This window comes from Talpa occidentalis, unplaced genomic scaffold, assembly GCF_014898055.3.
Source record: "Talpa occidentalis isolate TD23 unplaced genomic scaffold, MPIMG_talOcc4v2.1 talOcc4.14, whole genome shotgun sequence".
Lineage (NCBI taxonomy): Eukaryota > Metazoa > Chordata > Mammalia > Eulipotyphla > Talpidae > Talpa > Talpa occidentalis.
Window position 1 is genome coordinate 24,181,497 of NW_023601433.1, and position 24,751 is coordinate 24,206,247.

At 44.9% G+C, this 24,751-nt stretch overlaps 1 long non-coding RNA gene and 1 pseudogene across 1 annotated transcript; both read left to right on the forward strand.

Annotated features, from left to right (window-relative positions):
- The first annotated feature begins 4,536 nt into the window (after positions 1–4,536).
- LOC119243981 (patched domain-containing protein 3-like) lies at positions 4,537–21,091 on the forward strand (annotated as a pseudogene).
- On the forward strand, positions 14,702–16,852 carry LOC129145743 (uncharacterized). The gene is made up of 3 exons (XR_008551739.1): positions 14,702–14,721; positions 16,161–16,286; positions 16,829–16,852. It is a non-coding gene; the product is annotated as an uncharacterized LOC129145743 (long non-coding RNA).
- Positions 21,092–24,751: the final 3,660 nt, after the last annotated feature.

Consider the following 24,751-nt stretch of genomic DNA (forward strand, 5'->3'; position numbering starts at 1 on the left):
AACTTGGAGAAGATGAAATCAGGAAGGTGGCAGGACACAAAATCAACAGCGAAGCTCAGCTGTGTTTCTCTCCCCTGACAGCGACCAGACAGAGAAAGTCTTCAGGGAAACGACCCCACGAACGAGTGTCTGGAACTGCGCTGAGGCCAAAGGAGGGTGTCATGATAGCGCCTGTGCCTGGCCCTGCCCAGGAAGCCAATGCCCGACTCTGCTTCCGCAGCTTGCCCTGCCCAGAGTTGTGGGATGGGGGTCCTGTGCCTCAGGGGCTGAGGCCTGGGCAGGGCGGGCATAGGCCCAGGTGGGGCAGGGCCGGCTGTGGCGGGCCAGGTGGGGGAAGCATGGGGAGGGGCGGTAGGTCGGGGGCGGGGCTGGGGCGGGGAGGGGCAGGGGCAGCCTAGGGCGGGGCAGGTGCGGGGCGGGCCAGGACCGCCACAGTAAGGCTGGGCCCGCCAGGTCAGAGCACAGCAGGGAGCTCGGAGCTGCATGGTCTGGGCCAGGGAGGAGCCCGGAGCCCGCACCCAGGGAGGGGCCAGGTGGGCAGGGGATGCGCTCAGGGTCAGCGTCAGCAGAGCCAGGGACAGGGTCTCCCGCTCAGGGACGGAGCCGGGTCCCTGCGTCGCTTCGCGCCCAAAATGCGACGAGAAAAGCCTCCCGGTTGCCCGCCCGGAGCCAATGGCCACCCAGCGTCAGCGGCCCCAGGGAGAGGCGCTGCTCGCGCCGCTCTGGGCTCACCAGCCCAGGCCTCTGCCGCGGGCCCCCGGGTCACAGCGCGGGCGGTTCCGCAGGGACCCAGGGGCGGAGCTGGCCCCAGTGCCCCGGGGGCGGGGGGTTGCCCCCCATGGGCTCACATGGCCATGGCCAGGCCCACAACCCCACCCCATCTCCCCCCACACACACACCCTGGCTCAGACACTCAGGGGCGCACCAGAGCCCAAGTTTGCTCCAAAAAGGGCCCGGGCAGTCTCTGGCTCCTGGAGACACAGTGAGCTGCTGTGCGTGGAGGGCGCCTGGTCTCTGCTCGGCCCCACAGGCCGCTTGGAGGGGGCTGACTCCAGCACGTTCTGTTTGGAGGAAGCTGCGTCCAGCTCTGTGAACAGACAGCGCCGTGGGGGCCCCTGTCCCACGCAGATGTCTCAGATCTCTTCCCTCCATCTGTCTGCCCAGAACGCCCAGTCTCACACACAACAGAGCGGGCGCCTCAGCCCCGGCCCCGCCCCTGTCTCAGGAGTCCCCTTCCAGAGGGCTGCCCTGAGCCCACGCTGTTTGCTGTGGCTTCTGTAGGGTGGCCCGTGTCCTGAGGAGGAACCATTTTCTTGATAAATGCATGATAGAGGGGCCTCCCGGGTGGCGCAGGGTTAGAGAGAGCGCCATCAAGCTATCGCCAGCCACTTCCTTTTCTGAGACACCACCCGGCGAGCCGGAACATGGAGCCAGCCTTCTCCTCCTCTCCAGAGGAGTCTGGAAACTCTGGGGTGGCAGCTTGGTTTGCCACTACTGGATGACACTCGGACAAAGGGCCAGACTCCCGCTCCTCCTCTCCTGAGGAGTCTGGTGTCTTCATAACGGTGGGTTGGTTTCTCTGAACTTCTTACCCAAGAATCACCAAACACTGTTGCAGATCTTGCCTCTAGTCCTGCAGTTGCTGGATTCTGGATCACTCTTTGTGCCTAGACTCTCACAGAGCTGTGAGAACCACCCGCATACAGCCCCTGCTGCCTCACAGGCGCTATAATATCTAAAGTCTCTTCTATTTCGTATATGGCCTGCACCAACTGCAATAGGGATTCATCAACTTCTGGCCATTCCTGGGGAGGTGCCCGCTGGGATAGGAGGCTGGCCCTGAGTACCATCTACTTGTGGCTGGTCACCCCTTCATCCCTGCCCAGGTTTCCAAGGATTAATTTACCCGTTTAAATTCAAGCATCCTGCTTTCTACCCAAAAGAAAGGCAAACCCCAACATGGGTAGATTCATCAGTGTTTGAAGCAGTTGGGTTGTTTTCCTAGCTGTTGTCATCACCTTCCTATATTCTGCCATAATCCACAACACTCTACCCACTCCTGATACTCCAAAATAGTCGCCCAACCCCAAAGCTTGCCTAAGAAATACACAGCACAATCCACTCAGTGGCCAGCCAAAGGCGCACCCAGGGCCCACTGCCATCCCCAGGACCAAAAAAATGAAACCCATGGCCCCCCAGTGGTACAGCCAGAACCACCCTTCTCTCCTGGAGCCTGGCTGGCACCCCTGCCTGCCGGTGTTTGAGCGCCCGCCAGCAGTACCCACGGGTGTCCCCGGTACCCGGGTCGACCCCCGCAGGGCCATTGGGGCTGGCGTCCGCTGGCTGGGCGCAGGCCGTGCCCTGGGCCAGGCGACCCCAGGCCGGCGAGGAGGGGACCGCTTGTCGCTGCGGCGGCCAGTGTCCATTCGGGCCCTGCGGGACCGCTGGCCAGGTTGGGGACGCGGGCCTTCCTGCGCCTGGGCTGTCAGAAGCCGAGTAGCGAGGCGGGCCACGCCAGCCTGTGGAGTCAGGGTGGGTGCCGAGCTGCCCGCCAGCTTCCAGGCCTGGGGTGCTGGACTGCACCAGCCGCCCTCCCCTGGCTGGCCCTGTGTGTTTGTGCGTGTGAGTATTTTTTGTGCCCGCGGGCAAGCGCATGTATGCTTGCGTATTGGGCGCACCGGGGCCCCGCGCAGACGACCAGGAGCCCTCGGGTGGGGCCGGTGGTCACCTGGGCGGGCAGGCAGGGGGCCGAGGCAGGAGGGTCCCAAGGCCTTTGGGAGTGGGTGGAGCCCCAGCCCAGGCCAGTGACAGACGCCGCAGGGGCGGGCCGAAGGAAGCCAGCAAAGCGTAGATAGCACAGGGGCCAAGGGCCATCACACCGGCGATGCCCCTGCCGTCCTGCAGAGACCGAAGGCGGGAGATAAAGGCGTGAGCACACACAGAGGCGAGCCCATGACCCCAACGACGACCACGGGGGGACGCAGTGAATGCAGCCAGGATGGAGGTGGCCTTGCTCCTGGGGAAGCCAAAGGTCCACAGGCCCCGAAGGCAACAAGCCAGCACCCCCTTCCACTTTCAACCATGACTTTATGGAAAACCAACATTCAAAATCTATTTCTCCTTTAAGAGACTGTAAAAGATATTCCCATAAACTCTTGGACAGAGTAGTCTTATAATCTGGAGATTTTATGAAAATTTTTTTCTACTTAAATTAAAAAAAAATTGCTATTAATGCAAAGTGAATGCAACCATGGGAAAATTCAGGCAAATTTCCTTATAATTGGAACTGTACATCATCCGCCTTTCCAAAGCCCAGTTAAAAGCATGCTCTAAGAGGCTTTTCTTTGACTGAGTCATTCCCTTACTAGAGAGAGGTCTGTCCATTCGGCCTTGGTACCGTTGCTATTCCAAGATTTTTGTCTGTTTCATCCACTGTGCACAATTTATTGGCATGCTGTTTTTCAGAGTATTATCTTATAATTGTTTTAAATTTCAGAATGATCCATGGGTAATCTTTCATTTCTGACTTTAGTCATTTGGATTGCACTGATTTTCTCTATTTATCAAGTCTCTAATTTATGCACGTCCATTGTACTTTTCATTGTTTTCTTCTGCTCTGGAATTTTAAAAACATATTTTGAGACTACAATCTCCGCATATTTTAGGATTGTCCCATAAATCAAACTCTTTGTCACTATGTGGTCACCTGTTTATCTGCAATATTTTTTATTCTTCTGAATATCCACTTTCGTGATTGTGATCTAACTACCTCAACTTTCATGACTAGCATTTTATTAGTATTCGATTTCTCTTCACTTTTAAAATGAAAAGTGGGGCCTCCCCAGTGGAGCAGCAGGTTGAGCCCCGCACTGTGGAGCTTTCCGTGGCCCCGGCCACAGGCGAGGGTCCCACATGGCACGGCAGACGTCTCCTGTCTCGCCCGCTGCTCCCCTCAGCAGTGTATTTCAGTCAATCTGCCTGTTCCACTCCCCGCTCTGTCTCTAGTGAATCCTCTCAACCTCCCACGCATCTGGCCTTTACCCCAGTTCTTGAATAAAAATAAACAAATCTAAAAAAATAAATAAATTAAATGAAAAGCCCCCAGCAGGTCTTCACTCTGGGCTTCTCTGACTTCCTTCTCCCTTTCTGTCCCAGCCTCTGCTTCTCTCCCTGGATATATCAACACTCCCGCCAGGCCACAGGAGGGAACCCCACGACTGATAACAGTGTAGCAAATGAAGGCCTCTCTGGAAGGGGAATCCTAAGGGCAGGAGCGCAGACCCGCCTGGAAACCACTTCCCCCCACTAGGCCAGCTGGAAAGACCCGGCTCTCCAGAAAAGTACCCCCCTCGCTCCTGCCACCGCATCCCAGCATGCACAGCAGAGGTCAAAGTTTGCAGGAGCGGAGACCATTGGCTCAGCCTCCCTGTGGACTCCTCCTGGAAGCCGCTGGGGGCGGGGTGGGGGGCACTGAGCTTGCCAACCAGTCACTGCTTTCCAGGTCTCCTATTGAACAACTGGTCGGTCCTTCCGGAAATGGGGGTCCATTCCTCCAAGGTTGCACCCCAAGGGGGGTTCGAGCAAGGGGATGCTTCAGGGGCTCAGAGGCCAGAGCAGGAGGACTGGCCCGAGCCAGAGTCTGAGAGCAGAGCAGATCATGGGGCGGTGTCTGGGCCCCAGCAGCTCCCCGCCTCCACGGGGCAGCCAGAGCAGGTCCTGGTGTCCAGTGAGGGACAGGAGCCCAATGTTAGCTGGGCTTCAGAGCCTTCCTCAGACCCACCCCGACAGCCGTCTGAGAGAGGGAATTCACCGGTCCCAGAAGCCCAGGTGCAGCAGCCACCCCCTGGGAGGCCCCGCTGCCACACCAACTGCCTGGAGCAGCCCCTCTCCTGGGGAATCCAGAGGATGGGGCTGGCTGTGGGCTCGCACCCCTGGCTCTTCCTGCTGGTGCCCCTGGCGTTGACGGCTGTCCTGGGCACCGGGTGGATTAACCTGCCCAGCGAGACAGAAGAGAGCCTGGAGGAGCAGGAAACCCCTTTAGGCAGCCTGGCCAAAGCTGAGCAGCACTTCGGGCAGGCACATTTCTCCAACAATAAGTCGCAACTCTTCTCCCCATTGCGGTCAAGCACCGAGTTCAACTTTGCTTCCATCCTGGTGGTCTCCAACACTACCAATCTGCTGGATCAAGTCATCTTCTCAGAAATGAGTCAATTGGATGAGGCAGTGCAGACGCGTATGGCGCCCTGGGGAGATGGAACCCAGGTCCTCTACCCTCAGGTGTGTGCCAGGTACCAGAGCACCTGCATGCCCTCCAACCCACTCCTGTTCATCTTGCAGAAGAATAACAACATGGACCTGAAAATCATCAACTTCCCTATTTACAACACCTCTGCTGCGCCCCTCTACTTGGCTGGCCTCTTGGGAGGAACCGTCCTAGGTCCCGGCTTGGGGATAAGCCGGTTACTCCTGCAAGACAAGGCCGTGTGGCTGCAGTACTAACTGAAGTCCGCGGACCCCCTTGGACAGCGAGCACAGCCAGAAGTGGCTGCTTGAGTTCCTGGACCAAATTCATGCCATTGAAAAGTGCCTGGCCTTGAAGAACATCCAGGTGCCTGGGGCTGGGTTTAGAGGGAGGAAAGGGTGGGAGGGATATGACCTGTCCAGGGATGTGTCCACGCCTGGCTACTTGGTGGAGGCCTTGACTTAAAACCGGCTCTACTCCACTCTCTTTGATGCTTAAGCCAGCTTTCTTTAAGGGAAACCTAGGCAAGACGACAGCCTAGATGTGGGTCGCATTCTAGTGGAAAACACTCATTCTAAAGCCTAGGGTTGGGCGTGTTCATGGCAGATATTGATCTTCAGGGTTCCTTTTGGTTTTCTAGTCAGAATGCTCTGTGCTGTTTCTGGAGCCCCCGAAAATTTGCTTGGTGGCACTTCAAGAAAAAACAAACCTTTAAGCTGATGTTACAAAGTGTTTTTGATAAACAAAACTAGCTCAGATTTCTTAAGCATTTTCTAGCATCCAGCCAGGCACCTCAGAGGATGAGCAAACCTGCTAATACTTTTGTCCAGGCCTGGTGAGAGACACCTGCTGGGAAAAGGCTTTGAATACCAGGCCTTGCTGTAATTATACTTTGTATTTAAATAGCAAAAGATAGCAACCAACTCGTCATTTAGAAATAGCCAAAATTTTGACAGTTATTAATGATTAAACAGTGTTTGAGAAAATTGAGAATTTGTATACACAGGTATGTTAAGCATTGACTTATTTTTTTTTAACAAAAGATATATTTATTTATTTATACAAGCACTGGGCACAGTCAGATGCCGGGAGGGTCAGAGAATTCACCAGAGCCAGAGCGGGGAACAGAACAGGCAGACTGACGAAATACACTGCTGAGGGGAGCAGCGGGTGTGGCAGGAGAGGTCTGTTGCATCAGGTGGGACCCTCACTGGTGGCCTGGGATATAACCAGCGCTGCAGATGCTGCCGACAGCTTCACAGCCCACCATTCAGCCGCTGAGCCACCAAGGGAGGCCCAATAATTGGATTTTTGAAAGAAATCTTAGAAAGCATGGCATGGATTGGTGGGGAAAATTTTTTATTACCTTTATTCTAAAATCATAATTCACACTATTTTAATCTTTTACCAAACTGTAACATGTTTCAATCAATAAGCTATAATATTTTGATACATCTTGTCACTCATACACAAATATTGGAATTCAAAGTTATCTACCTGCGTGTATTTTTACGACAGGTGGTCTACTTTACATCACTTTCTAGGAAACTGGAATTTGAGGCGACTGCTAGGACAGTGGTCCCTTTGTTTTACACGGCATACCTTCTGATCATATTATCTGCAATTGTATCATGCCACAGGTAAAAAATTGTATTAGTTTTTAAACTTAAAAATATTTGTGGTAAGATATTTAACGCAACACTTGCCATTCTAACCACTTTAAGTGTACAGTTCACTGGCATTGACCAAATCCCCACGGCTGCGTACTGTCGTGACTGTTTCCAGTATCTTTCATAACCTGAAGGAGGAACTCTGTGACCAGTGAGCAGTGGCTCCTGCTGCCCTTCTCTCCTCCAGTCCTGATAAACCTTGACTCTATTCTTTCTATGAATTTGCCTTTCTTAGATTTTTATGTCAATAGAATCGTACATTTTTTTGTGACTGACTTATTTCACTTATCATAATGCTTCCAGGGTTTATCCTTGTGCACATGTGACAGCTTCATTCCACTCTATGGCTCTATGCTCCATTGTATGTGTGCTCCACAAATTGGTTACCCACGGTCTTTTGTGGGCATGGAGTATTTCCTTCTATTGACAATCGTAACACTGCAAGGAACATGGTGTGGTCATGTTAAGAGAATCATTTACAAGTGGAATTGGAGGGTTGCATGAGAATTCCATAGTCAGCTATTTGAAGAACTATCACATTGTTTTCCAGAGTCTAAACCATTTTCGATCCCACCAGCAGTAGATAGGGGTTCCAGTTTTTCCAAGTCTCCCTATAAACCAATACTCAATTCTTTTCCCTTTTATCGATTTTACCTGTCTTAGTTTATGTCAAGTGGTATCTCATTGTGGTGATGATTCGCATTTCTGTAAATATCTGATCACGTTGATTGTCTTTTCAACTGTTTATCGGCCTCTTGTATATCCTCTTTGGAGAAATGTCTATCCAAGTCCTTTGCCATTCTTATAATTGGGTTGTTTGACCTTTTGTTGTTCACTCACGTTTTTCATTAGCACTTTGCATATTTCAGTTATTAAGCCCCTTACCAGCTATATGACTAGCTGATTTTTTCTCCCTCTATATAGACTGTCTCTTCGCTTTCTTGACAATGGCCTGTAATGATTAACATTTTTTTTTGAGGAAATCCAACATATCTAAATTTTTTGGTACTTGTATTTTTGGTATTATATCTATGTGCCCATTGACAAGTCCAAGGTCATGCACATTGACCCTGTGTTTCCCTCTACAAGTTTTATGGTTTTAACTCTTTTATTTAGATTGTTGATCAATGTCTATTTCAGTTCTGCTTATGGTATTTAGTAAGGTCCCAGCATCATCCGTGTGTACATGAAGATCCAAGTTTTCCAAAACACATTTATTGAAGAAAACATTCCAGTTTGTTAGACTTACCACACTTGTCAATCAACTGGCTATATTTATGGATTATTTCTGGACTCACAATTCTATTCTGTCAGTCTATATATTTATTTGCATGCTAGTACCACATTGTTTTCATTACAGTACCTCTTTGTAAGTTTTGAAATCTGGAAATCTCAGTCCTGCAACTTTTTCTTCTTTTTCGAGATTGCTTTGGATATCCTGGGTTCCTTGCAATTTCAAGTGAATTTGAGGGTTGGCTCTTCCATTTCTGAAAAAGAAAAAAGGAAATTGCAATTTCAATAGAAATTGTGTTCAATCAGTAGATTGCTAGGTGATTGACATTTTAACAGTATTAATCCTTCACATCAACTAAGGATGTCTTTCTATTAAATTAGGTTTTCTTTAGTTTCTTTCACCAGTGTTTTTTTTTTTTTTAATTTTCAGTGTACACATCTTTTACCTCTTGGTCAAATGTACTGCTAAGTATTTTCTTCTTATAGATGCTATTTAAATAGAATTGCTTTCTTAATTTCCTTTTGCAATTCCTTTTTGCACATAAATAGAAACAGCTGATTTTTATAAGTTGTTCTGGTATCTTGCAGCTTTGTTGAATTTTTTGTAACTAGTAGTTTTCTTGTGGATGTGTTGGAATTTTCATATCTGTGAAACAGTATATTTACTTTTCTTCCTTTCCAGCTTGGATTATTTTTTTTTTTCTATTCCTTGTCTAATTGCTCTGGCAAGCAATTCCATCACAATGCTCTGGTCAGCATCTCTAAGTTTTACTTGTTTGTGTTGTGTGCGTGTTTGTTGGTTGGCTTTTTAGCTTTTCAGCTCCAGATTTTGTTATGTTCCTCTGAAGTTTTTCTATGTATATTATTATTTCATTCATATATTGTGTTTCCTGTCAGTGTTCTCCTTTAGCATTCTGAGCATATTTAAGACAGTGTTTCTTATAGTATTTGACTAGTATGCCTTCCTCCTTTCCATACTGCAAGACTACTTCCTGAGTTGGAGCAGGCACAAAGAGGAAAAGGAGCAGCAAATTTCTCGGCACAGGTGCTGAGTATAGTCCTAATACTTGCCTTCCATGGATGTGAATATATGTAACTGATTTTCCTGCTAGTGCTTTTGTAGATTCTTTTGACATCTTGCCATCCCTCTCTTTGTTATCAATACGACTATCTTGTGTTTGTTTTGCTCAGGGATTCAACACATTTGAGCATTCCATATTTTTTGGCTTGGAATGAAATCATCTGGACAATAGTAAGATCTTCCCAAAAGAGTATAGCCTAATAGAACACAATTCTATGGCAAGTAGTGGTTTATTGAGTTTGTAAACTATTTCAAATTTGGCATTTTAAAAATGACAAAACTTATTATGCCAACTGTTAGATAAATTTTTGATAAAATCTGGAAAATCTTTCTCTTCTCAAACATACTTTAAGTGTTCTTGTGTTTAATAGACATCATTATCTTTTAGAAAGATGTGGCCTCCTCCCCAAACATACAGTTTTTGAAGTGTAGTCATTTCCAATTTAGCCCGATGCTGTCAAGTTATTTGAATATTCAGAAAATTGGCCATTTTGCTGCCAGGGATGCCTCAATTTGACTGACCATTGGAATCGTGTGAGGAAATTTTTTTTGACACAATGATTCTGCAGCTTCATTATAAACCTACTTGTCCCTACCGCTGGAATTCGTAGGCACAAAAGGAGAAGGGCTGAGGGTTGATATGAAGGGCTTGAGACAACTTGACGCTAGTGGTTGCTTCTTTATTTTTTCTTTACCTTCTCTTACTTTTCCCTGTCTTCTACCTTCCCTGACCTTCTCTCTGCAACCCGCGCAGTAACCCCCCAACTTTCTCGTGGTTCTCCTCTTATATCCTGGTAGCTCCTCCCATCGTACCTCCCAGTCTCATTTGATTAACAGGAAAAACCTGTGGTTTCTCAGAAGGCAAAACTGTAAAGCGAAACTTAATTGATGGCACGTGTTGTGCAACACTGCCTCCGGACATCTCCCCCTTTTTTTCCTTTAATTGAGACACCTGTCCTGTCTTAGGTTGGCATATTCCTTGACCAGCCTTACCCGTCATCGCTAATATGGCGATGTTGGTCCGGACCACTGTCTTAGGTTGGCCTGGACAGGCTACGCTCTTACCCGTCTTTGGTGCTTATGTTCTCTAGGGCTACGTTGACCCATCCGGATGCCACTGGGGAGTCCTGGTCAAGTACCACGGCACCAAGTACTTGCCTGACTGCAATAGCACATTCTTTCTTTCACTTCCATAGCCGACGGAGAAACCATATGCCTAATGCACAAACAGCAACTCTGGAGGAGTCCTCTAAACCAGGCAATGAGACCCTCACTCGTAACAGGGGTAACCTGAGTGTTGTTAACAGTTATGAGCTTTCTCGCCAATTGAGCAGTCAGGTTCAGGAACTGGTGGTTCCAAGGTCCTCTGATTACAATATTTAACCTATTTACTTCCATAGACATATTTTTCACCATAACAGGAATTACATAAATAAAACAAAATGGTACAGAAGGTTACAAGGCATGTGAGCAGTTAACAAAAGTCTGTCTCTTCTTACATTAGAGCTATCTGCTGATTAAGCATCAGAAGTCCATTTCGTAAATGTTCATTCATATCTTGCTAAGTTGATAACGCAAAAGCAACATTGGCAGCTAAATTGTTTATAGTGTCAGCGTTTGCAGCAGCTTGAGTGACAGAGATGGCAGCAACAGCCGCAGCCGTGGCCACCGCTATTGAAACAGCAACAACAGCTGCAGTGATGCCAAAATCATGTCTCCTCCTAGGTAGAACAGGAAAAGGAAAGAAGTGCAGAAACATCCATGGGCATGATCAAAGTAGAAAGCAGACGAACGATCACCACCCTTTCCTCACTCTGGGTCTAGCAGGCAGAGAGGGTGCAGGGCTCCGCTGGACAGTTCAACACAGTTGCATTTCCTGCATTATTGGAGAGGACAAAAAAGAAGGAGGACACAGACAAACAACAGTAGACAAACTCTCTGATCTATTATTCTGGATACTAACGGATTGTTCAATGGTAGAACTAATGTTTGCAGATTAAATGCCATTAAATAATTTCACCTCACCCTGGCCCAACAGGGCACTATCCAATGGCTTGGAAGCCAGATCAGTAGTAAGATTAGTGGCAAATATTTGCGGAAATGTGGAATCATGATGATTAATGAGGAGCAAAAAAGGCAGCTGTTGCACAATCGCCCATCGTACTGACATCTGGGATGCTCTTGTCATCAAGGTTAGCAGGTTCAGGTATATTGACAAACCGAACCAATCGAGCAAGAACCCATCGGGGTGCTTCCACATCCTGTGGGAAAAGACAAATGCGGCCAGGCAACTGTATTAGTACTGGTGCGGGTGGTTGCCACTCATTATTGACCAGGTCCTTCCATCTTGTTTGCAGCATCATGACCTGCCGAGGGTCTGGCAACCAGTGCCGATCAGCAGCTGACCACCCCTGGGTATCTAGGGTCAAAAAATTAAGGGTAAAGAGAGCTGTAGTCAGACGGTCCCTGGGGGAGTGTTCTCCCCCTGTTTGTTTTAAAAGCATAGTTTTCAGAGAAATATGGGCACATTCAACAATACCCTGCCCCTGCGGGTTGTATGGAATTCCCGTTTTGTGCACAATGCGATGGACCGCACAAAAGGAGGCAAAAGCCTTACTGGTATAACCAGGACCATTATCTGTCTTAATGACACATGAGCGGCCCATTACTGCAAACGGTTGTAGCAAATGTGAGCGGACATCAGAAGTCTTTTCACTGCAATGTGGGGAGGCAAAAAGAAAGCCAGAGAATGTGTTGATGGAGACATGGACCAGGCTCTGTCGTCCAAAAGAGGGAACATGAGTCACATCGGTTTGCCAAATATGGTTAGGGAGGATGCCCCGGGGGTTAACTCCTGGGGGCGGCATAGCAGCTGGAGCAAAAGACGCACACTTGTGACAGGCACAAACAATGTCACGAGCTTGACGAGTCAACCCATAATGACCCTTAAGTGATGTGGTGTTGGTGTGCAAGACTGCATGCTCTTCCATAGCACTCTGAAGTGCTGGACAAATTAGATGTCCCCTAGTAAGCGAATCAGCCGCGTCATTGCCAGCCACTAAAGGTCCTGGCAATGGGAGATGACCTCTGATGTGACCCACAAAAAGGTGATGAATTCTCTTACAAATCAGTGTTTGCAACTGATGAAGGAGGGGTGCAATGGAGCTATGAACAGAAATATGAGCAACAGTTTCCAAAACATTTAAAGCATGTACCAGATATTTGCTGTCAGAATACAAATTCATAGGTTATCGTGAGTAGGTCTCGAGAGCCGAGAGGACAGCGGTCGCCTCAATGACTTGGGCTGAACCACTGGGCACCGAGGCCACTTTCTGATACCCTTCAGTGACAAAAGAGGCTGTACCATTACTGGAGCCATCTGTAAACACTGACCGCATCCCCACAATAGGTTCAGTAACGAGGATCCTGGGGAAACAGACTGGATGATTTTGTAAAAATTTGCATAAAGGGTTGCTAGGATAATGTGAATCAAAAAGCACTGAAGTGGTAAAATAAAGGATACTCCATGTTTCATCATGGCGTATTAACCACTGAATTTGTTCTTTGTTATAGGGGAGAATCACCGCTCCCGGGTGAGTACCTGAAAGATGTAGACTGGAGTCCAGAGCCATTGGTACAATTCTGGCAACCGAATGAAAATAAGGCTCTAAGACTCGTTTTGGACAGATGTTAAGATGGATCCAATAAACAGGACCATCTTGCCATATAAGCGCTGTGGGAATAAGATTACTACAAAATACCAAGACATCAAAAGGACTTGAGACAGACAATCTATTTAAGGTCACCTGGGCTAGAGCCTTTTCAACTCTAGTAATTGCTTCACGAGCCTCCTGCGTAATGGCTCTAGGGGAAGTGGGGTCTGCATCTCCTTTCAACATGTCAAAAAGGGGCTTCAGCTCTCCTGATGTAATAGAGAGCGAAGAGCGTATCCTTGCTAGATCACTACATAGGCATTGGAAATCATGCAAGGTGCAAAGGTGAGCTACTGCCAATTTTGGTACTGCTGGAGCATAACTGCCTTTACTCAAATGGTATCCTAAATACTGAAAAGGCTCAGCCATTTGTAAGTTCTCAGGAGCAATCTTTAGACCTGACATCAGTAAATGATTCTCCAGGTCCTGGAAACAGGCATACAGCAGGTTGGACGTAGGAGCTTCCAGTAACAAATCATCCATATAATGATATACATGCACCTGCGAATGTTTGACTCCAACAGGAGCAATGGCTCTGGAGACATAAATTTGGCAGATAGTGGGACTGTTTGCTATTCCCTGAGGAAGACACACCCATTGATATCTATATGCGGGGCAGCAGCATTAATGGCCGGGATAGAAAATGCAGAGAGTTTGGAATCCTGATGATGTAATGGAATTGTGAAAAAACAATCCTTAAGATCAAGGATCAAGATATAATGATCTTGTGGAATGGCACCTGGAGAGGGAATGCCAGGTTGCACTGGTCCCATAATCTCCATAGTCGCATTCACTGCCCTAAGGTCCTGTAATAGTCTCCATTTTCCGGACTTCTTTTTGATAACAAAGATGGGTACGTATTCCAGGGGGAGGTAGATGGGACTATGTGTCCGGCCTGTAGCTGTTCTTCTACTAACATTCTTCCAGCCCCTAACTTCTCTTTCGGTGGGGGCCGCTTTGGTACCCACACAGGTGTGTCAAATTTCCAGGTGATAGGAATGGGCGTGGGTGGAGGCCTAATCACAGCTGCCCCTAGAAAACAGGGTAACCGAGCCCTCATTTATCCCCCGCTTCCCTCATCACTTCCTGTAGATTAAAAAAGGGAGACTCTTGCTGTTGTTTACCCAAACCTTGTCCAGGCACGCAGCCCTGATTAATCATCATTTGGCCAGCTGGACTATCCATGACTAATGAAGCCCCCATCTCCACCAGAACATCTCATCCCCAGAGGTTCATGGGCATTCCAGGGAGGACATAAGGTTGAAATTGCCCAGTATGGCCTTCATTGTCCCTCCAGCAGAGCACAGTAGTACTCCTGGAAGGATGTTGGGATATTCCCTGACCCTGCAAGGAGGTATAAGCAGTAGCCACGGGCCACTGTGAAGGCCAATGCTCCTTGGATATAATGGAAGTGTCTGCCCCAGTATCCAAAAGGCCCTTAAATGTTCTGCCATTAATTATCAATTCAATTAGAGGCCTCTTATCTAATGTCAAAGCCAAATTCACAAGAGGGTTGCCTGAAGAAACAAAACCTTCAGCACTGCAAATTAAACGGTGGACTTTTCCGTCACTGGCTAGTCTTGGTAATGGTAAATTTGAGCTATTCTGTCAACAGGGGATATAGAGATAACTCCACGAGAAACAGACACAGGCATCTTAATTTCTCCAGTGTAAACAGTATCAACGAGGCCTGGGATGACCTGAAGTCCTTTGAGGGCACTGGAGCTGCGGCCGTTATTAGTCCCAAAATTCCATCAGGGAGAGGACCATACTGGCCCGTAGGTAAGCATTGCACTCCCATGCTAGCAGTCAGAACAGTGTATGCGGAGACACTCAAATTGAATCCGCCACTTCCTGGGGAGGTGCGGAAGAGGTTAGAGAAAAACTTTGTCTCATTTGGGGATTGCTGTGAACGGCCCCTATAATTGGCTGAGAGGGTCGCCGGGGCTGTAACCTCCCCCATGAGTTTCCCGGCTGCCCTTCCATACGGGGGGTCAGCGGATTTCCCTGATAATCTGTCTTAGACCGACACTCGTTCGCCCAGTGGCTACCCTTTTGGCAGCGTGGACAAACTCCTGGTTTCTTTTGAGGGTTAGCAATTCGTGGTGTCGTAGCACACCCGCTCCACCCCAAAAATGGGCAGGAGGCCTTTATGTGCCCTTGCTGACCACAAGCGAAACAGGCATGGTTTCGTTGTCCAGTGACTGGACCATCCAAAGCCTGAGCGATCACCGCACCGGTAACTTGAGCTTCACAAATATCCTTACAAAGTTTCACATAATCATCCAAACTTGCCCAAGATTTCCAGGGTCTAATAGCTTCCTGACACCATTTATTAGCATTTTCAAATGCAAGCTGTTTAACTATTGGTAGGGAGGCATCAGTGTTACCTAGAATTCTGCCAGCTGCAGTCATCAATCTTGCTAGGAACTCCGCATATGGTTCTGTTGACCCTTGAATGACCTTTGTTAATTGAATGTCGGCTCCTCCTTTATCTCCTATTGCCTTCCAGTCTGACCGTCCAGCTGCTGCAACTTGGGCAAATACAGCCGGATCATAATCCTTTTGTCGGTCATTACTATCATAGTGCCCTTCTCCTGCTAACATACCCTTGTTTCTAACCGGAAATACAACATCAGCATTGAGTTTAGCTGTATGGGTGCAGTTCTATAAAAAATATACCTTTCCATACCAAATAATCCCCTGGGAAGTCACCGCTCTGACTAGTGCTTTCCAATCATTAGGAGCCGGATTCATGCCAAACCAGCTATCCAATAAGATATGCGTAAAAGCACTCTGGAGACCATACTGAGTAACTGCCTCCTTTAACACCTTCAAATCTTTAAAAGCTGTGGAGACATGTACTCTAGTAAGCACCCCTTGAGGATCTGTCCCTTCCATGACTGGGTAAGCATAATTAGGGGCCTGGGAAAACAGGGCTCTTTCCATCATAGAGCACATTCTTTCCATTAAAGGAAGATCAACCCTGTTGAGTGTTCTAGGAGGTGGCTCAGGAGGTGGCTCCCCAGGTGTTTTCCATCTCCTTTTACGCTTCCCTGGCTTATAACAGAGGCCTTCCTCATCCTGTTCCTCCTCTCCTCCCGACTCATCGGTAGAATATTCTAGGGGAGGGGCTGTTGGTATTTTTTGAGAAGAGGAAGGGGGATTTACCGATGCAGAACTCACAATGGAACTTCTACCTTTTTCCTCCGATTGTTTAGCGGTCCTGATGGCCTCAGTGTCTAACTGAGTGGCAGCAGTGCCACCAGCATTAAGAGCATCTCCCACCACCCCGCAGACCGTCAAAGTAGAGCCAGGAACAGAATCAAGACCATATAATTGCTGATGTAAGACGATATCTCCTTTTACCTTATTCCATTTGGCACTATCGACCGATCCTTCTCCAGAAACCACTTAATAGTGATACTAAGGGTCTCTACAAACCCTTTAAGAATTTTTCTACTGAGAGGAACCCCAAACTCTTTTAAGAGAGCTTCCAGGGAAATAACTAACTGCCCCTTGGACATTGAATTGCCCATGATCCCAGCTACTTTACCTTATTTGCCGGCTCACCTTATTTGCTGGCTGGTCCTTCAGTGAGTCCTTCGTTCTTTTTCATGCCCCAAGTTGGGCGCCCCTGTCCTGACCCGCGGGATTCGTAGGCACAAAAAGAGAAGGGCTGAGGATTGAAATGAGGAGCTTGAGACAACTTGACACTAGCAGTTGCTTCTTTATTTTTCCATTACCTTCCCTTACTTTTCCGTGTCTTTCTACCTTCCCTGACCTTCTCTCTGCTCCTCTCGCAGTAACCTTCCGACCTTCTCGTGGTTCTCCTGGTATATCCTGGTAGCCCCTCCCATCTTAACTCCCAGTCTCATTTGATTAACAGGAAAAACCTGTGGTTTCTCAGAAGGTAAAACAGTAAAGTGAAACTTAACTGATGGCACATGACGTGCAACACTGCACATGCTCCGGGTACCTACTGAAACAAGATGTAGATCCAGAGTCTTAGGAAATCTAAAGTTTGATCATTCTCCAATCATTTTGATAAACTGCTTCTATCAAGTTCCTTGAAGGGTTCTAGAATATCTGCAAGTGCATTCATCAGTCTCCTACAGTGTCCATTTTCATATCTTTCCTTCACTTACAATTATTAACAGTTGCTTAGAGAACCTCAGCACAACTAGTCAAAGTAAAGTCACGGTAGCTGACTATTTACCTTCCTACTTAAGTGTCTAAAAATTTTACATAAAAATGAGAAACCTGTAAAAGGGATTGAGATTAAACATGCCCTGTGTAGCTCTCCCTAAACTTTTTTGCATTTGAATTTCATCTTTGTTATGTTCTTATCGTAAACAGTTATGAATATTGTTTTCAAGAAGTATTGCAAAAGGAAAATATTCATTATGTTCAAATTTATTGTAAACAAGCAATTTACTTTTGCACTGAAATTCGTGTGTGTGTGTGTGAACCCTAAATTTAACTCAAGGCACCAGCAGTTTGAGAAAAAGTGGAACACATTAATGGTGCAGAAGCCTTTTAATAAAAAGAAAGTTTTGCTATGTGAATACAGTCTGAAAAAGTCTTTTCGTCACATTCTGTTTTGGAAAAAGTAGCTCCATTTCCTCAGATGTCTCTCCTAGTCTTCAAACTTAGTTTCTTTTTCCTATAGAATTCCAGAGAGACTTTTATCAATCATTTGTTTTAAAACTGTTCACATAAAATTAAAATATAAAACCACAGGTGGCTGTCAATATTCAAAAATGTAATGTGGTTATTGTGGAGGCAAAGTACTGCATGCATGCTTTCAAATGCTCTCTCTATATCCCCATTTCTGGTGGTCGAAAAGAGAAACAGAAAAGTCTTGTATTGATCCAAAAACAGTACATTTCAAATTTTTTTTTCAATTAATAGCAACTTTTCTAGAACCCACTTCATCAATAAAGGAGAATCTTGAAAATATTTTAGCAGGATGCTTTCATACATTTTATTAACCACATACTATCTCTGTTGTACAGGAACCCTTTAGGTTGGTGTTAATAGCTAGTTGGAATCAGGAAATGAGTGCAAAGATAATTGGATGTGGGTACTTTCTCAACTACAGCTGCCTACCCTTTAGTGTTGTGTTCCATTCACACACAACTCCTTGAACACTAGAGTGGAATTAACCATCTGCTGTGCTCCAGTACATGTATGTGGTTCTGAAACACCATCAGGGAATTAGTGCTTGGCCAGCTGCATAAGAAGATAGTTAAGTAAAAGCACAAAATGCCAACTTTTATTTTCCCTCTTTGAATTGGTATAGTTGGTCTGGGATAGTGCTTGGGAATTAAAGGTCTCCAGGAGACAGGTGTAGAATGATTGCAGAAGAGATTTCAGAACAGGTCCAAATCAAGAATGTCATGGATTGATGGAATTTAAGTATGGCAGCTGCTGCCAAATATACATCATTTCCCCTCCCTATTTATAAGTTTAGCTGTATACGAAACCAAATGTTTACTGCAGTCTTTGGAATGATTTCTGTTGTCTTGGCAGTGGTGAGTGGCTTTGGATTCATGTTATACATGGGGGTGCCATTTGTGCCAAAGTTGCAAATGCACCATTTCTAATATTAGATGAGTAAAGTAAATGTGTGGCTACACTATGAGTGTATTGGGGAGAAAGTTGATAACAGAGTTTATGATAGAATAAGTAAAAGAAATGTACTTAGATGACTAGAGATCCAAAATAAGGTGTCAGAAATGAAGACAAACATTAAATTGTGTCTTCAGAACTGGAAAAAATAAGGACCCCAAATGCAAAAGTAAAGACAATGACATGAACAGGCAGTTATCTCTCTCTCTCTACCCCCCCTCTCTCTTTCACACACATACACACACACACAAACACACACAACCCTGAAAATGGAAAATACAAGTCACTGGAAATGCAAGGGGGACAAATATATGACATCTCAATCAAGGGATGCAAATTAAACCAAAAGTGAGATGCCTTGTTTTCTTATTAATTAGCATTGCAAGACTGAAACTTTTGGGGTGGTTGTGTGTAATGAACACTGTCTACTACTGCTCAGAGAAGATTGTCAATTGGCTCATACATTTCTTAGTCCAATATTTGTATCAAATCAAAAGGCTTAAAAGAGGATTCAAGGCGCATGTCTTTTACCTCTCCATTCTACTTCTAGGAATTTGTGCTAATAATTGAGAGAATGCTCCAAAAAGTAGACTAAGTATGTTCATTTCTGTGTGATTCAGAATTGAAAACTAATTGAAAACCATCTCCCTTGTCCACAGGCGATTGGTGAATTCAAACATAGGAAACCTCTATATTCCCACCAAGAAACAGACTAGCAGGAAAACTAGTGTGCATGCTTGTAAATGACACCATGCCTCTCAAGTCATACCACAATGATATACTGATGCTGTTGGTGGTCAGATTGGTTCAGTAACAGAATGTTGGCTGACAGTTTGTGCATTTCCATGAAATGGCTTATGAGAGAAAATGGTCTCTCAAGTAATCTAGTGGAATCAGAAACAGATTGCTTATCCTGCTTGAACTAACACGCATCCACCAGGTTTCCTGATCTCAACATTGAGGCACCACAATTGGAGAGGAGTATACTGTGCTGTGTGGAAATAATAGGAATCCATGCAAAGCACAAGCTTATTACAGAAGGAGGAGTTTGCGCTGTTGTGGACTCGGAGACAACCAAGGAAAGTGTTACCTAAGCACTGATTGTGCGAGATAAATAAAACCTGAAGGGACAAAGAATAAGACCTTAAGGGACAAAGGATCATTTCACTTAGATGTTGAATATAGGGAAACTAGACAAAGGGTCCGACAAAGACAAACTTTCAAAGCAATTCTTGGAAAGCTGACCTAGAGCTGAGACATCCAGGAAGCAGTTGGAGGAGGAGGAGGGTGGCAAGAGGGACAGGGAGGACAGCACAAGGACTCTGGTGGAGGACCACAGGTGCGTTGGTGCTGGGAGAGTGAAGGTGGCCACACCTGAGGGGAGAAATCCTAGACTGTCAAAAACTTAACAAGGATGTAAAACAATGTTGCTTTATTCAAAAGAGAAAAAGGGGGAAACCTTTTGAATTATGTGATTTACACTTTAATGGATATGAATATGCATTAAGATTTTTCTTAACAGGTGTTGGCATTGATGACATGTTTATCATGATTTCTGCCTGGCAGAAGACCAACATCATGGACAGCGTACAACAGCGAATGTCTGACGTCTACTCACATGTGTTGGTGCCCATCACCATCACCACTCTCACAAATGTCCTGGCCTTCTTTACAGGGGTGATGACCTCCTTTAAGTCTGTGCAGTACTTTTGCATTTACACGGAACAACCTTGCTCTTCTGTTATTTTTATAACATCACCTGTTTTGGCGCCTCGACGGCCCTAGATGGTAGGAGAGAAGTGGCCTGTCTGCGCTGGCTGCAAAAGTCAGAGGGTAACCCAGACCAAAATTCTTCCTCACTGATAAGGTGCTGCTGCCTCCCATTTAGTTCTCTTCGAACTGATGAAGAATCGAGCATCCATCCAAAGAACTTGCTCTTTAGAGATTATTTTGGCCCCTTTCTCACAAACACTAAGTCCAAGTTTGTGATAGTGGTTTTATACCTTCTGTACATCACATTCAGTATACATGGCTGTTTCCAAGTGCAGGAAGGTTTAGAACTTCGACATCTGGCAAGTGACAATTCTTATATCACACCCTATTTTAACATCCATGAAGAGCATTTTTTTCAGATTATGGTCCCATAGTGATGGTTATCATGACTGAAGCAGTTGACTACTGGGATAAAGACACTAGGCAAACATTGGGGAAATGTCTGACCACTTTTGAAAACAGTGACTATGTCATACGAAATCTAACAGAGTTTTGGTTACAAGCGGATGTACAGTATGTGGAAGCCAACATCTTAGCTGTAAATGGCAGAGATAGTTCTATAAACAACATTCCTGTTTTTTTAGTGCATATTCCAATTTTTACATATAATATTAATATTTCATCATCACATGAGATTACTTCTTCCCAGGCCTTCATTCAGACCACGAGTGTTCCTTCTTCCGCAGTAAGAAGAACATGTTATTCCAATTACGAAGTATTGCCAAAAGGTGTGAGATTCCCCTAATGGTGTATAACCCAGCATTTATCTATTTTGATCAATATTCTGCAATCTTCGAAAACACTATTTGAAGTGTCATTGTTGCAACCATAGCTATGTTAATTGTTTTTTTATTGTTAATTCCCCACCCACTGTGTTCCTTGTGGGTCAATTTTTCTATTGGGTCTGTGATTGTAGGAATAACAGGTTTCATGGGATTCTGGCATGCCAACCTTGATTACATATCCATGACAAATCTTGTGATTTGTATAGGGTTTTCTTTTGATTTTTGTGCACATATTTCATATGCATTTGTTTCCAGTTCTAAACCCTCAGCAAACCAAAAAGCCAATGAGGCATTTTTTTCTAGGTTACGCAGTGTTACAAAGTGCCCTGTCAACAATAAAAGGAGTGGGGGTTTTATCTATAGCTAACACATACATCTTCAGGACATGTTTTAAGATTATGTTTCCTGTCATGGTATTGGGGGCTATTCATGGCCTAGTTTTTATTTCAGTATTCTTAACCATTTTTTGAAGATTTGCTGGAATATCCACTAACAAGTCAGTGCCCAATGATAGAATTCTTGACTGACCCAACGCAGCCTGGTAAAAATGCTCTATTAAGTATAGTTGATAAACTGAAAACAAAGGCACGTTTCCTTGATTTGGAAATCTCATTCCAAGCTGTTCTTTAAAATATCCTGAGAAAAATTAATTAGTCCTACATTAAAATATTTTTACTCAATTAGGAAGTGTTGTCATCTTTATTTTAAACTATAAAAATTGGGTGTAAGGTAAAACTTACCAGTTTTTTTTTTTCTATTTTTTCCTCTTATCATTAGCCTTTATGCCTGGAATTAAGAATTTTCTACATTATATATACTATCAGTGGGATGTTATATGTATTGTACTTCCTATATGCATTACTATGTAAAGGTTCAAATTATTATTACTTAATCTCCATACTGGGACTTTTATATGCACTTTCTTAATTGTATATTCAGATGAACTGAAGTTGCTATCAATATTTTTTTTTTAAATTTTGAAGAATGAACCACTTTAGGGTCCTTCCGGGTTGCACGGGCAGTTGAGCGCCACGATGTTAAGATGTCCGCAGCCTCAGCAGCACTGGTTCGATACTAGCCAGCCGGGGAGAATCCCACATGGCGAAGCAGACCTCTCCTGTCTCGCCAGCTGCTCCCCTCAGCAGTGTGTTTTGGTCGTCTGCCTGTTCTGCTCCCCACTCTGTCTCTGGTAAATCCTCTCACCTTTCCGTGCATCTGGTCTGTACCACTGTTCTTGTATGAATAAATATATCTGAAAAAAAAAAAAGAATTAACCACTGAAGCCATCAGGTGCTGGACTTTTGTTTTTTGGTAGGGGTTTGATTGCTGATTCAATCTCCTTGCTTGCTAGTAATTGATCTGTTTGGATTTTCTTTATCAGTTAAATTTCATACCTAAATGAGTCTTAAAGGATAATGGATATATATTTTATTTATAGATAAACAGATACAGATAATAAAAATAAGTATTACTTAATGCTGTAAAGAAAGGAAGTGATATTCCTGGTATTTGTAGGTTTAAAACTATTTTACTTTTTTTTATTTTTTTACCAATAGAGAATAATAATTTGATTTCTATTATTATATAGAATTGAAAAGGATAAATTCTTTCTTTGAAAAGGAAAAGGTTTTGAGACTTCTCAGTTCAAGATTTTCTCTAATGGCATCTGACTGCTAAGGGTCTCATTCTCCAAACTTTACATGGATGATGCCCTAAACACACTCTTCCTGTCCAGACCATCTCTAGAGGCAGGTCAGGGATCAGCAATTACATCACCCACCAGGAGGAGCCACTAAAACCATGTCCTTTGTTAAGGCCATTTGAAACCCAGTAGGGAGAACAGATTCAAAGAATGTCTTCTGATAGAAGAGGGAGGTGGGTTACAGAGGGGTGGTTGGCAACACTTCTGTCCTTTTTTCTTGGTGAGAATTTTTTTTTTATTTTTCAAACAATATTTGTTCCCTGCTTTCAGGTGTAGTCCCCGTAGAATTTCCTTCACCAATTATGCTCAGTGAAATAAGCCAAAAGGAAAAAGAAAAATATAGGATGGTTTCACTTATAGCAGGGATATAGGGGAACCAAATATGCCATCAGTGTAAAAAAATAACAACAGTACAAAACGGAAAAAAGAAACATACAACTATTAATCAGAGACATCCTTCAGGGAAGGAGGAAGGACAGGGAGCAGAGGGAAGGAGGGAGGAGCACAGGGGACTGGGGTGAGGGTGCGCTTGTCTTCTTTAACAGCCGTACTAATTGGCCTTTGTCCTGGTTTTACATTCCCAGTGTTAAAAGTGCACAACTCATTTACTTCACAATTTGTTTTAAAGCACTTGCATTGTGGCAAACACTCTTCCAGGCTTTTTGCATAAAACACTGAAGAAAGTGAACAGCAGTCTCTGTCGTGGGCTGAGGAAGAAACACTCAAGGCAGATACTCAAATGCACATTTTAGGAAGTGATATCTGTCAAGGAGAAACCTGCCAATCACCATGGAACTCAGCAACATCATGTGAGCCCTCAGCACCACACAGGGAGCTGCATGCTTGAGCACACGCTGATGGGAAGGTGGCTGCAATGTGAAAGGGACTGAGAAACATGTGTTGTATGTATGTGTGTTAACATGCAGTGAATTGCAATTTGAAAAAGTGGGTTAAAAGAAGTACACTACTATGACATTATCAATCATGATTATTCTCTTTTCTAAAAAAACTTAGCTTCGACATCAATTTTGGGATATTTAAAAGAAACTGATTTTGAATTAAAATTCGAAGGCACTTAATTTTCTTAACATTTTTTTTATATTTGAAGTTTCACCCTAAGGTTTTTAGCTTTTCCTAAGTAGAAAAGCCATAAAGTGAACTGACATTCTAGGGGATTTCATAAGAAAGAGCCCACATCTCATTTCACTGTAACAAAGGTTATCACTCACTGGGGACTCCAGCCACGCCCTCCAGATCTTCAGCACAAGCTGGCTGTGCTGAAGCAAAATCCCAAATGCAGGAACCATTTAATTTCTCTATGGAGAGTGACCTTTTGAAAGGCAAAGGAGGAAAAGGAATTCCATAATGTGACACAACCAAATGCAACCAAAGGGAAATTGTCCCTCAAACTCAAAGTCTGTTCCCCAAGCATTTATGGAGAATCAGTTTATCAGACACTACAAAAACATGGAGGCGGGCTTACTTCAGGGAAACACACAACTATATCAGCAACAGCAAAATAGAGTCAAGGAGCATGTGCCTACGCTTGGCGTGAAAGCTGGTGATGAACAATGTTTTGTACAGCTTTGTCCAAAATCCAGGGGTTTTCTTAAAGAAATCCGAATGATGCCACTTTTTTCCTCCTCTGTTGCTGTGTTGTTCCAATAAAATGATTCTCATCCTCTCAAAGGTTTAGGTTGAGTTAACCCATGTGACTATCAAATCATCCAAATAATAACTATCACCATTAAGATGATGAGTAAATTCATCAAGATAAGGATTTTAAAATACCCTGAATGGAAAGAAATTTAATATATTTCTATTTTTTTCTCTTTCCAAGACAACAGCAACAATATCAACAATAAAAACAACTATAATCCAGGTGTTAAACTTGCACAATTCATCCATAAAATCCTAA